This window comes from Gracilinanus agilis, chromosome 3 (genome assembly GCF_016433145.1).
Source record: "Gracilinanus agilis isolate LMUSP501 chromosome 3, AgileGrace, whole genome shotgun sequence".
Classification (NCBI taxonomy): Eukaryota; Metazoa; Chordata; class Mammalia; order Didelphimorphia; family Didelphidae; genus Gracilinanus; species Gracilinanus agilis.
In genome coordinates this window covers 438542813-438555495 of record NC_058132.1, presented here as the reverse complement: position 1 = coordinate 438555495, position 12683 = coordinate 438542813, and the positions used below count along the sequence as shown (strand labels likewise).

Genomic DNA, 12683 nt, shown 5'->3' with positions numbered 1-12683 from the left:
TGGGGGTGGGGCGGTTGCTCAGCCCGCGATTTAGTGAGAGCCCTTTATAGCCTGGAAATGTCTCGATTCCACGTACCTTCCACGCTGTGCCCTGTTGTGGGGTTCCTCCGTTCGTCTGGACTTGTTTTTATGTCCCCTTGAGGAGTTCTGTGTGTTTCGGTCAGGAGAGGTTAAGAGCTGCTTCTTACTCTGCCGCTATCTTAACCCGGAACCCACGTGACAATCTTATTTTATATTTTGAAATGTATTCTTATTTTAAATTTTTTTAATAGTTACATGATTCTTGTTGGTCTCCTCTCTTCTTCCTTCCTCCCTCCCAGAGTTGGCAAGCATTTTCATTGAATTATACACATATTATCATGATATACATTTAAATAGAAAACATATAAAGTATGCAATCAATTTGTATGTCTGGAAGAGATTGTAGTATAGTCCATGAGTTGGACTGAGAATTGAACAAGAGGAAGAGAACAGGCTGAAATACTGTTGGTAAAATATAATACTCCTTTCAATTACTATAAGTATAACACAGAAACAAAGGATCATTTTTTAAAAATATGGCAGATTACAATTGTCTCCAGAGAATTAAAATAAATATCTACAGATAACAGTGGAGAGGTACATGGTGAATGTGAGCTGGCTGTTCCATATAACCAATAAGAAACTTAAAAGAACAGATAGGAATAACATATACCATGAAGGAAATACATAATAAGAAAAGAAGATGGTCCTGTGATTATAGTGAGGAATGGTGGGCAGCTAGAATGTTTCACTATTATAACAAGTCTTAATCTTGTTATAATAAAGTGAGAAAAATTTCCAAGAAAGTATATGGATCACCTATACCTAAGTTATGGGAAGATATAGACAAGTGTCCCAGAGGATGGGCAAACATGGATGGGCAGTGATCAGCATCATTGGAGGGAATGCCTAAATCTGTGAAATCCTAGATATGCTTTTGACTACTTAGAATACTTGCTGCTCTGATTGAAAACAAAATGAGGCATGTGAAATCAAACAGAGAAATAAAAAAAAAAGCTTGGCAAATTATCTAACTTCATTAGGGTTCATTTAAGTTCATATTCTGGGCAAAGATTCAGGCAAGTTTTTATTTTATCCAAACCAGTGCATTCCTAATCATGATGCTAGCAACCAGCTGTGCTGATTCACTTTTATTCAGTACATGGTTTTATTGTGCTGGTGAGGAAAGGACCTCACTTTCTATTGTTCAGTCAAGAGTGTTTTTCATCAGGAAACAACATATGCAGGCATTCTTATTCTGGCTCAACTCCACAGGAAAGCCTGGGATGACCACTTAGGCTTATACCTGTTAAGCTGGTTACTTATTATCAGAAACAAGAAAAACATTTCTTCTTTTTTTCTACTATAATTCTTTGTATCTTAAAAGAAGCACTGTAAAATTGTCTGATTTATGATAGCAATTAAATTTCGTGATTCAGGCATAAAACTGTATCACCATGGAGTTGACCAGGTACCTACTTGCACATTATTTTGTGACAGGGATTGAAAATAATCACATGAAGACATGGCATGAAACTGAGTGCATGTAGTGGTGGGGGAAAAATCAAGTGCTATTTAGACCTATAATTGATAGGGGTAGAGTCCCTGATGGTCCAATTATCTTCTATCCAACAGTTGCATATGTCAAGTTGATTCAACAGTGATTATAAAGGTTATACCACCATATTTAGTCTAGCTCCATCAACTTCACTTAAAAAAATAACTTCAGCTGCCTTTGATTTATTTTAGGAGTAGAAAACAGTTTGTTATTTTGGGTTCTTAAAGTGAACTCTTTCAGGAAATTCCTACATCATCATATTTCACATTATGAAGCAATGAGGGATATCTTTATAGACTTAAATTTGTATATTGCATTCAAAACATGCCTACATCTCATAAAAAGTCATTAGTCCAAACTCTTGAAATTTCAATCAAATTTAGTACAGTGAAAACATAATTCTTTTTTTTTTTTTAAATTTTAAACCCTTAACTTCTGTGTATTGACTTATAGGTAGAAGATTGGTAAGGGTAGGCAGTGGGGGTCAAGTGACTTGCCCAGGGTCACACAGCTGGGAAGTTTCTGAGGCCGGATTTGAACCTAGGACCTCCTGTCTCTAGGCCTGGCTCTCAATTCACTAAGCTACCCAGCTGTCCAGTGAAAACATAATTCTACTATTCAGTTGTATGGAAATTAAGTACATTAGCTTTTAAAACAAATGCAAATATGATTTTATAAAGGATTTCTAACTTCCATTTGAGTTACAAATCCACTTAATCAAGAATTGATAACGTAATAAACATCTCATCCCAAAGCAGTGTTCGTTGCTATGTTTAATGATAAAATTAGATTCTCATAATGGCTAAGTCATAAATAATCTTAGTCCTGAAAAAGCATTTCCTCAATTATTTTGTTGATTTCTTTTAAGCATCAGCGACCTGTCATTATTTTAAATTGCTTTTATAAAAACATATTTTCAACACTTACATTTATACCTTCACAAGTAGTTAGCAAGACAAAATGACAAGAGCAATGGACCAAGGAGGCCTGGGTTCCAATTCTGTTGAGCTTTAAGATACCAGGCAAATCACTTAACCTCTCACTACCTCAGTTTTCTCATGAATAAACATAAGGTTAGCAATATCTGTATCACCTACTTTATTTAAACAATCAATCAGTGAGTGGTTTTTTAAGTACCTATGTGCCAGCCACTGTGCTAGATACAATACAAAGACAAAAGTGAAATAGTCCCTGACTTCAAGTGGTTTATATTCCATTAGGAAACAAAATAAATAGATGTCAATGTGTATATCCAAGATATGTACAAAAAAAAAGATACAATGTGATTTTTATGGGGAGAAGGTACTTCAAGGGGTTGTTATAAGAAAAGTACTTTGAAAACCTTAAAGTTCTATAAAACATGTTATTAAAGTACTGCTGAAATAAGGGCTAAGTATAAAAAAGATGAAGAATAAATCAACACAACCTGCAATCCAACATTCCCTTCCCACACACTAGCAAAATTACTATCCTCATTGAAAATTGCTCATCCTATTAAATGAACATTCTATTAAGAAAAATAGTTCTCCCTACATACATACAAATTCCCAATAACATGTTCTGTTTTCTTGATATTTTTTTAAAGCAAATTTAAGCCTCAGAAATTCAATGCCAATGTAGGGTAATTCCAGTAGGTGGAGTAATAGAGATTTGAGAAACAAGCTTGTCTAATAATGTTGCCAACCAACACTTGCTTAGCATGGCCAAAACCTTCACTATATTGGACAGGAGCACTACTGAAAAGCTCTTTGCCTACTGGTGGGACAAACAAGATGAAATGGGTGCTGTCTTAAAATCTAGTTAAACTCCTCTTAAGATCACATTAAACTTTCACAATCAAGTGATCTGTCAAGTATGTCTTTATGTAATCCATACATTAATTATCCATAGCTCAATATCCAAGTGAAAACTAAGAAGGGTTTTTGCAATTCACTCTGACCTGGTTTGGCAGGCTAAAAAGCCATTATTTAACAAATGAGGTTAGATTTGCATTAGCAGCATTCTGGCAGACCAACAATGCCATTCCCTACTATGAAGAGAAATTTTTGCCCCCTGAACTCTGGACACAAAACCTTGCACAGAACTACTTTAGAATTCAGTGCAGACAATAATGCAGACGGCCAAAAATGGAAACCCCTGGGATTGCTTCCAGAATGAACATCAATACACAGGCGCTCATTCTGGGTAATTGCACTCATTCTAGGTTAACCTGGAGATTGCTCCAGGTCACTGAAACATCCGAGTTTGGAAATGGAGACAATTGAAGATCACCTTGGGTATCGAACAAGTATTCAACCCACTATGACCAAGAAGAACATAGCAGAGAAAGCAGATCTGTTGGAGTTATATTCTCCTAGGATAATGGTTTCTATGTATGCAAAATTTCACTTATATTTAGCAAATACTACCAAAAAAGTGGCAAAAAAAACCCTTACAAACAACAATTTACTTCATATCCACTTCTTCATATTAGATACAGGGTGAAATATTTTGGAAATTTTTTTAAATTATAAAGCAAAATAATATACATAGTTATTCTTGTTGAGGATAGTGCTGATATCAGTACTTTTTCATCAAACATATTGATGCATAATAATTTTGATCTGAGCACCCACATCCCATCAGTACTTTCTACTGGGTCCCTACTGAATGAAGGGTGCCATGGTCTAGATTCCTCTCAAAACTCACATTTGAGGAAGGTAGTCAGGCCAATTATCTCTTCATTTCTCACACTCCTTCAGATTTCTCCATCATGCACATGCATTAGATAACTCCTTTCCCTTTTTAGCTTCCTTTTGTATGTTGTCTTCTCCTGTTAGAATGTAAGCTTCTTGAGAAACTTTCTTTTTCTTTTTTATAGCACCAGGTGATTAGCACAATGCCTAGCACATAGCAGACAATAAATGTTTATTAACTGACAATGAGGAAAGAGTTTTGTAAGCTTTAGAATTCTATAAATACATGAAGTATTAATATAATGAGAAATATTTTTAAACTGATTTAGGATTCATTGCTATAGTGACTATACAATTAGCACAAACAATTGGTAGCTGCAATATATTCACAATTTTATTCTTTGCGTAGGTCAAGTATAGCTAAGGCTCAAAATAGAATCTAATTACTTTATACAATGATGGAACATGTTTGACCCTTTACTTTGCAACAGAATTTTTTTCCCCAAGCAGAATTTTGGGAAAAAATCCCAAGGTGGAAGTCCCCACTTAAATTCCCATTTGGTCTGATATGCAAAGTTCCATGTTTTACAAACACAATTTGAGTAACACAGGAATTAATAACCAATGAAAATTCTTTTCCTTTTGGTGGGTAAATAACAAATCGGTATTTTAGTTATAAAACAAAATTTTAAGCTGATAAATATGAGCATTTACTCAAATATTTCCCATTCTAATCACTTCTCTAATAATTTTATGTAGGAAATATAAGCCATATATTATTTTCTTCTCATCCTTAGATCAGCAGCTACTTTTCAAAAGGGGTGCCAAGAATTTAGGGTAGGATAAGGTTAATATATCAGAACCACACATAGGACTGAATAAGTGAATGAATGAATAATACCTACTTCATGCCAGGGATCAGGTGCTATGCAGAGATCTGGAACACAAACAGGAAAAAAAACATTTGCTATCCTCAAGTATCTAACATTTCATTTCATGGTAAGAGTGGAAGATATATCAACTAGCTCAGAAACCCATTACCAACTTATTAAGAATTATTTATTTATCTTTGTCTTAAAAGCAATGGTGCATATATATAAACATATGTATTATATATGTCATATGTATGATCCTCTGATCTGCTAGTCTTTAATGTCTATACAATTTTATGGCAAAACAGCCATTAATAACATAGACATAAATCATTTGCAAAGGGAGAAAGATCACATCCAAAGTCAGTTTTGATCACCATAACTCTTATTTTCTCAATTATTTAATACATTTTTGCCATTCAATTATGTAATAATACCAAGTAAAATAATCATTCAATTTCTTCTTCATTCTCTTTAAAAAATAAAAATTAAAAAATAAGCCCTAGTCATTCTCTTTCTCTGTATCTCATATAGTCTGTCTCCAGCAAGGACAGAAAAAGTATATTCAAAGTTTCCTTTTCTTAGAATGACAGTGAACTTTTACTTTCAGGAATCTCTACCTCTCTCACAATAATAATATATATCATTTCTGTGACAAACATAATGCTAAATGCTGCCAATACAAATACAAAATCAAAGACACAGGTCCTAACCTCAAGAAATTTACATTCTAAAAGAGAATGACACATATAAGAAAGTAGTAATGCCTTTCATGGCAGCTGAGGAGGAAATGTCCAAAGAAAGGTTGAAGTGAACGGGAGAGGAAGGGAAACATTTATTAAATACCTACAATGTTCCATTCCACACAATGTTAGGTACTTTATAAATATTATCTCATTTAATCCTCACAATAACCCTGTGAGATAGATGTTATTATTAGCATCATTTTATAAGTGAACAAACTGACAGACAGAGGTTAAATGACTTGACACAGCTAGGAAATGTCTTAGACTGGATTTTAATTCAGGTTTTCCTGTTTTCAGGCCCAGAATTCCATCCACAATGCTATCTAGCAACCTAAAATGTAATATTACCAAAAAACATTAGTATTTCTTTGTGTTTCTGCTACTTCATGGAGGAAATCCATTTTCCCCTTTTCCATATCAATAAAATTAAGCATTCATTTTGGAATAAAACATATAATATAAGCATATTAATTATTTCAGACAAATGTCTAAGCTGTTTACTTAGAGAACTAGATGAGGAACAGGCAATATTTAAACAATCTGAATTTAAAAGTCTTCATTGACCATGTGCTATCTCAGAGGCACTGCCATAGATATTATATTGAGAAGCTCTTCCTGTTCTCCAAAGAACTCACAAGTCTACATGGGAAAAGGACATCTTAGAGATAGTAGTTTTAGGTATAATCCTATTACTTTTAAAAGGTCAAGAAAACTCTTTAAAATTCTGGTGGTAACACAATCATACAATCTTTTAATGAGGGTTTAACTCTACTTTCTTGGCAAAAGGAAATATTTATAAAAATGGGATGACATTTTGCTAATGTAACCCAAGTTGGAAGAAGACTGCTAGAGCTTCCAACAATGGATCAATAAAAACTTGACTTGTATGAATAACAATATGGTAAGAGGATACTTCTTTAATGAAGATAATACTAAGTTGTGTCAATTAGCTAATAATAATGACTCAGCATTTAAGAAGTTTCTTTGGCAGAGTGGAAAGAGACCCTGCCTACAGATGAGGAAAAACTAAGTTCAAGTCCTGTCTCTCACATAATGTAGTCTAATATGACACTGGATATGTCATTTAACCTCTAAATGTTTTACCACTTCTCAAACTGTATTATTGTAGAAAAACTGCAAATCTTCAGAGAGATTTCCTCAGTTAAAAACTCCCTAAACTGATGAGATTATAGGTCTAGGAACCTTTCCTCTCCCAATTTTTTCAAGGAAGAAAATAGGTGATACAAATCCATAGAAGAAGGTAAATTAATAATAATATTTTTTAAAGGAGAACAAGGTGCAATGGAAAGCCAACCAGGGAAATAGCTGCAGAGACTGGTAGAAGGCAAGGACAAGAGAAGTTTTATGGGAAAAGTATATGGTAAGCTTTAGTGAGTCCAATGTAATCATAAATGCTGCACCAAAAGGAGTTCTCAGTTACCATCAACATGTCAGCAGGATTCAGCATACCTGTGGGGTCATAATGTATAGTCTATTTTTCATGCTCTTCTGTTTTTATCTGTTGCAATAAAAATCTTCCCCTGCTGAACTATGGGGACAACAAACTTGCAAAAGCAGACTAGGCATCAGCTTTCCATTATAGATGTAATATTATGTAACCTCTGCAGGGTCCAAGGTTTTGAGCCACTGCTCTCACTGCCTCTCTGTAAAGTCCATCTACTCTAAAGCCAGGAAAGTAATTCAGACACAGTTTAATCCTGAAGACCATAGTCTCTAATAAAAGTAGGACTAGGCTATCTTTTCTCACCCTCTTCAGTTCATTAAACCTATATCTGAGAGCCCCAAGAGGTAGAAATGGAAATCCATTTAAAGTCTGTGTTTTGACTCATGTCTTAAGTCTCCCCAAAGAGGCTGATGGTAGTACAAAGGTATTTAATGTGCCATATGAATTAAGTTTAGGACAAATCTATTTTCTACACGTAAAAGGAAAGCTAAAAGATTCACAGCATACATGAGCAGGGCAATCGAATTCAATAACAACTTATAACTACTATTATAAACTATTGGGAAGCTAATTGTGAGAACTCATGTAAATATAAAGCAGTTTCCAGGGTTGCTGATTAGGGAGTGTACATTTCATTTTATCTCTGTACTGTCTTTCTCAAAGTTCATGAATTCTGGCAAGCCAGGCCAGAGGCTTTGACTCCTTTTTTTTTTTTTTTATCAGTGATTGTCTTACCTGGTGCAGAAACATCTCTCAGGGCCAGGCAAGCAACTCCATTGATTGAACGCAGGGCCTCTGGATCATTCCAAGTCACAAAATCACTTTCAGTATTGGACATACTTACCTTGATCTATTCAGGAAAGGAACCATCTGCTTAGGAAATTCCCTACTTTGATGAAATCATAAGCCTAGAACCTTTCTACTTCCAACTCTCTCCTCAAATTTTTCAACAAATAGGTAATGCAAACCCACAGAAGATAATAAAATAACAACCATAATTTTTTAAAGGAGAATAAGGCTCACAGGAGAGCAGCAATCAGAGAAAAGGAAGCAGAGATTGGTAGGAAGCAGGGACAAGGATAGCTCCATGGAAGAAGTAGAAGGCTCAAATGTAAGCTTATTAAGATACTTTCAGGCTCTATGTGGAGCCTGGGTGGGATTAAAGAACAGAGCATATCCCAACCCTCCACTTCTCCACTCCACTCATGTCCCCATTCATGGTGGAGCATATTTCTTGACAAATGGTAGAAGCAAAGAGATTACTTTGGAAGCTGCCTCTCCTTTTAAAGGTCCTTCAGCTCATCAGCCAACAAAGGTATCCTTCTATCTTTTAAAATCCCCAAATTTAGAATCATTACATGGCCAGAAGCACAAGTTACCAAGTCCCTCCCCCTAAAAAAATGCCAATTTACCACCATTTGTTAGAGTCCTTAGAAGTTTCCCAGGAAGCGCTTAAGAGGACAACTGCTCTTTGCTACATAAGGATTATTTCTGAATTCTAGATGGGTATATTATCTTATAAGCAAAACAGTCTCCCAAAGAGCATAATATAATATTTATAAAGTAAATAGCAGAGTGTCTGGCACATAGTAAGTGCTTAATAAATTTTTATTCCATTTCTTCTCAATCTAAGGGTTATATAAGTAAATAAATGCTGACCATTTATTATATCTTGAACATGATCGAATATTCTATGTACTAAACTTCAAAATACTCTGTGTTGATAACTTTATATAATGAATCAAATCATTTCATCAATTACAATGCATTGCCAAATTGCCTCTATGTTCTTTCTTTTTCTGGTCATTTAAAACTGTAAGTCACAGACAAAAGATTTGCAGTACAATTGTGTTAAATGCTACATAATAGTATTTGATTGAAACAATAAAATTAAGTTTCTTTTCAAAGGCTCAAAATGAACTTCATAAATTGAACTGTTGAAATATTAAAAATGAATGTATGTTTCAACCAATTACATTCCATTATTCTACATAAACTTCTCATCTTATTCAAAATTAATCATTATAGGCAATTTATATTTTACTTTTATAATTAGCATGTATGACAACAGTAGTTCTTAACCTGATACACACTAAGCACACAACCACATTGTTTATTATATGGTAATTAGTTAAGCTCAGACCTCATTCTCCCAGAGCCTGGTAACCTACATTTTCCCTTTGGAGAATATTTTAGAATATCCTGAGAAGTTTGGGGTATCTCTTCTGTACAGCTATTGGATCAAATCCCCACTGACCATGTTCCCTCACTTTTATGTGGTCATGATGCTAATGTTCCATTTCATCTGAACATCTAATAGCCTTTACAAAAGGATAACTTTGGCAATATGGCTAGAAATATTTACAAATATTTTTCCCCACATCTAGGGTCAGAATCACCCCTGTCTCATCTCATAATCTAGAGACAATAGACTTAGTATTAGCACAGTTCCTTCATAACACTGGTGCCATCAAGTTCACATACAAATGCATCTTCATCTCAGTTACCCCGGAATGAATCCTGAAGTCAATCAGCAATCCAATTCAACAATCCAGGTCCAACCAATCTGTCCACAAGCAGTATAGTGTGCCAGATACTCTTCTGTTAAACTCTAGGGATATAAAGGATAGCAAAACCAGTTCCTGTTCTCAAGGAGCCAATAGTCTAAAGAGGGAGACAACATATTTATAGGCAAGATGTTAGATATTCACAGGATAAATGGGATTTAATGAACAGTAAGATAAAGAAAACAAGACTTACAGGGGACATAGAAGACAGATAGAAAAGGCTTCTCATAGAAGGTGAACATTTAACTGGGTCTTAAAAGAATCCAGAAAAGCCAAGACATAGAGATGGGAAGAGAGAAAATTCCAGGCATGGAGAACAAGGAGTAAAAATGCCCTAAGCCATGGACAGGTATATGGCTCAGTGGATACAGCACTGGGCTGAGAGTCAAGAAGACTCATCTTCTTGAGTTCAAATCCAGACTCAGATGCTTACTAGCTACCTGACTCAGGGCAAGTCACAACCATATAATCATGTAAATGAATAAATAACAAAAACAAATGTTATAGTGAAAATATGCTAAGTCAGCAGATGAGGTTTCTTGTGCAAAGAACAGCAAAGAAACCAATTGTCACTGGATTCCAGAGTACATTAGGGGGGAGTAAATTATAAGAAGTGTGGGATCCATATTGCTGAGAGAGGTTCAAGCTGCATCACAGAATTCCATAGTACCCTCCAGAACTCTAAGAGATGGGACAGTTAAAGGCAATTGGAGTCCTGGTATAAAAGCCTAGTCACCCTTCTTGTAAGGTCCTGGTCCAGTGTCCTTTGCTCTTGGCTCTGAGCACACATACTCTCTTTGTAGCTGCTAGAGCCATTCAGTCTCTGACAGCCAAGGTTGCTTTATTTTGTTAGACCTTCAAGCAAGACCACAGTCTACCTTAGTTTAGCTATCTAGGTTTAGAAAGAAGAATATTTAGGGGCTTAGATAGGAGATCAGCCATTCAAGATACATTTCCCCCTTTGTGGGGAGGGGCTGCTTATTTGAAAGAACTGATTGGTAGCTCCCTTACCTATCATTCCTAAACCATTTCCCTCTTTCCTATTTCCAGATATCATCTAAGAACTGTGTCTGGATACAGATAATTTGTGGAAATACTCACATCCTCCATAAGCCAAGTTCCTCTTACTAGTGGCTCTTAGAGACAGAAATTGTCAGGAAAGAATAGGTGAAGCTTGATGTCTTAGAAGCAGCTCATTGGCTCAGAGGTTAGGATCAACTTCAGAGCCACTAGTAAGCAGGCTACAAAAACCTGGATATTGGGCTGCCAGCATGTTTTTCTTCCTTTATTGGAAGCCATGAGAAAAGGAGTCAAACAAATCCATTGATCACCAAAGAAAAAATGGTCAGAGAAATTAGTATAAACTTGACTTGGGCACACCTATAGTCTATGCAATCAATTGAAAAAAGGTTCTTAACCAGTTTCTAGGATACCCAAACTAATTATAAAATGGCTATGCATGTTATATAGTTTCTCCAAGGCAGCAAAATGATATTCAGAATAAAATTGATCTTTCTTGAAGCTCAACTAATAAATTAAACTTATTGAAAAACATAAGGACTTTTTTTGAGAAAATCTTATCTACATGACTACTATCACAGTAGAGCCCATGAGGACAGTTTGACAGTGAAATTGTAACATTCTGAAAATGCTTATTACATTAAAATGTAGAAAAAGATAAGGGGGTAACTTGTAATGTGACAGGGGCAGACATTATTAAGTCAAGATGATCTAGTTTCAAGTCTTGCCTTAGACATATGTGACATCAGGATGTAACCATGGAAAATTTTTCTAAAAAAATAAAATATTTAAATCTTGAAAAAATATGTGACATCAGGCAAAGCACTTAACCTCTTAGCGCCCCAGGTAACTATCTAAAATTATAAATTACAAAGCAGTTACAAATTTTCACAATAAAATGAGTTTATTCACTAGAACTCCCTGGGACAATGAAATTATAAATTTCAACCAAAACTGTAAAAATCGGGGAAATACCAAAAAAGAAAAAATACATAGTTTAATTTCTATTTAGATCTATTTAGATCCATTAAGTTTTTTTTAAAGGCCTTCTTACCAGAGACAGAAGATGTTCTTATTATATCACATTACACTTTGATTTATTAAATCAAATCTCCTTCAACTTCTTCCCATTAAATCAAAATAAATATTGAGATGTGAAGGGAAAAGATTCCCTGCATAGGAGAAAAAGAGAATGCTAAATATAAAGTTTGCTTGCACGTCACAAATTTACTTAAATAACTACCATCCTTAAATTTGAGGGAGTATTATATGAAAAAAATTTTTTTTCAATATGGAAACCTTTAGTGATACAGAAGAATAAGTTAAAAGAAAAAGAAAAAAGTTATTTTCCCATGAGAAAATAAAGATGCAGAGTGAAAGAAGCAGAACCAGAAGAACATTGTACACAGAGACTGATACACTGTGGTAAAATCAAATTTAATGGCCTTCTGTACTAGTAGCATTGCAATGATCCAGGACAATTCTGAGGGACTTATGGAAAAGAATGCTACCCACATTCAGAGGAAGAACTATAGGAGTAGAAACACAAAAGAAAAACAACTGCTTGAATACATGGGTTGATGCAGACATGATTTGGGATGTAGATTCTAAATGACCACCCCAGTGCGACTATCAATAATATGGAAATAGGTCTTGATTGATGATATATGTAAAAACCAGTGGAAATGTTCGTTGGCTATGGTGGGGGGGGGGGTTAGAGGGGAGAGTAAGAACATGAATCATGTAACCATGGAAAATT

At 35.0% G+C, this 12683-nt stretch overlaps 1 pseudogene; it reads right to left on the bottom strand.

Moving 5' to 3' along the window:
* LOC123241679 overlaps positions 1-8175 on the bottom strand; it is an 85719-nt pseudogene extending 77544 nt beyond the window's left edge.
* Between the last annotated feature and the right edge of the window lie 4508 nt (positions 8176-12683).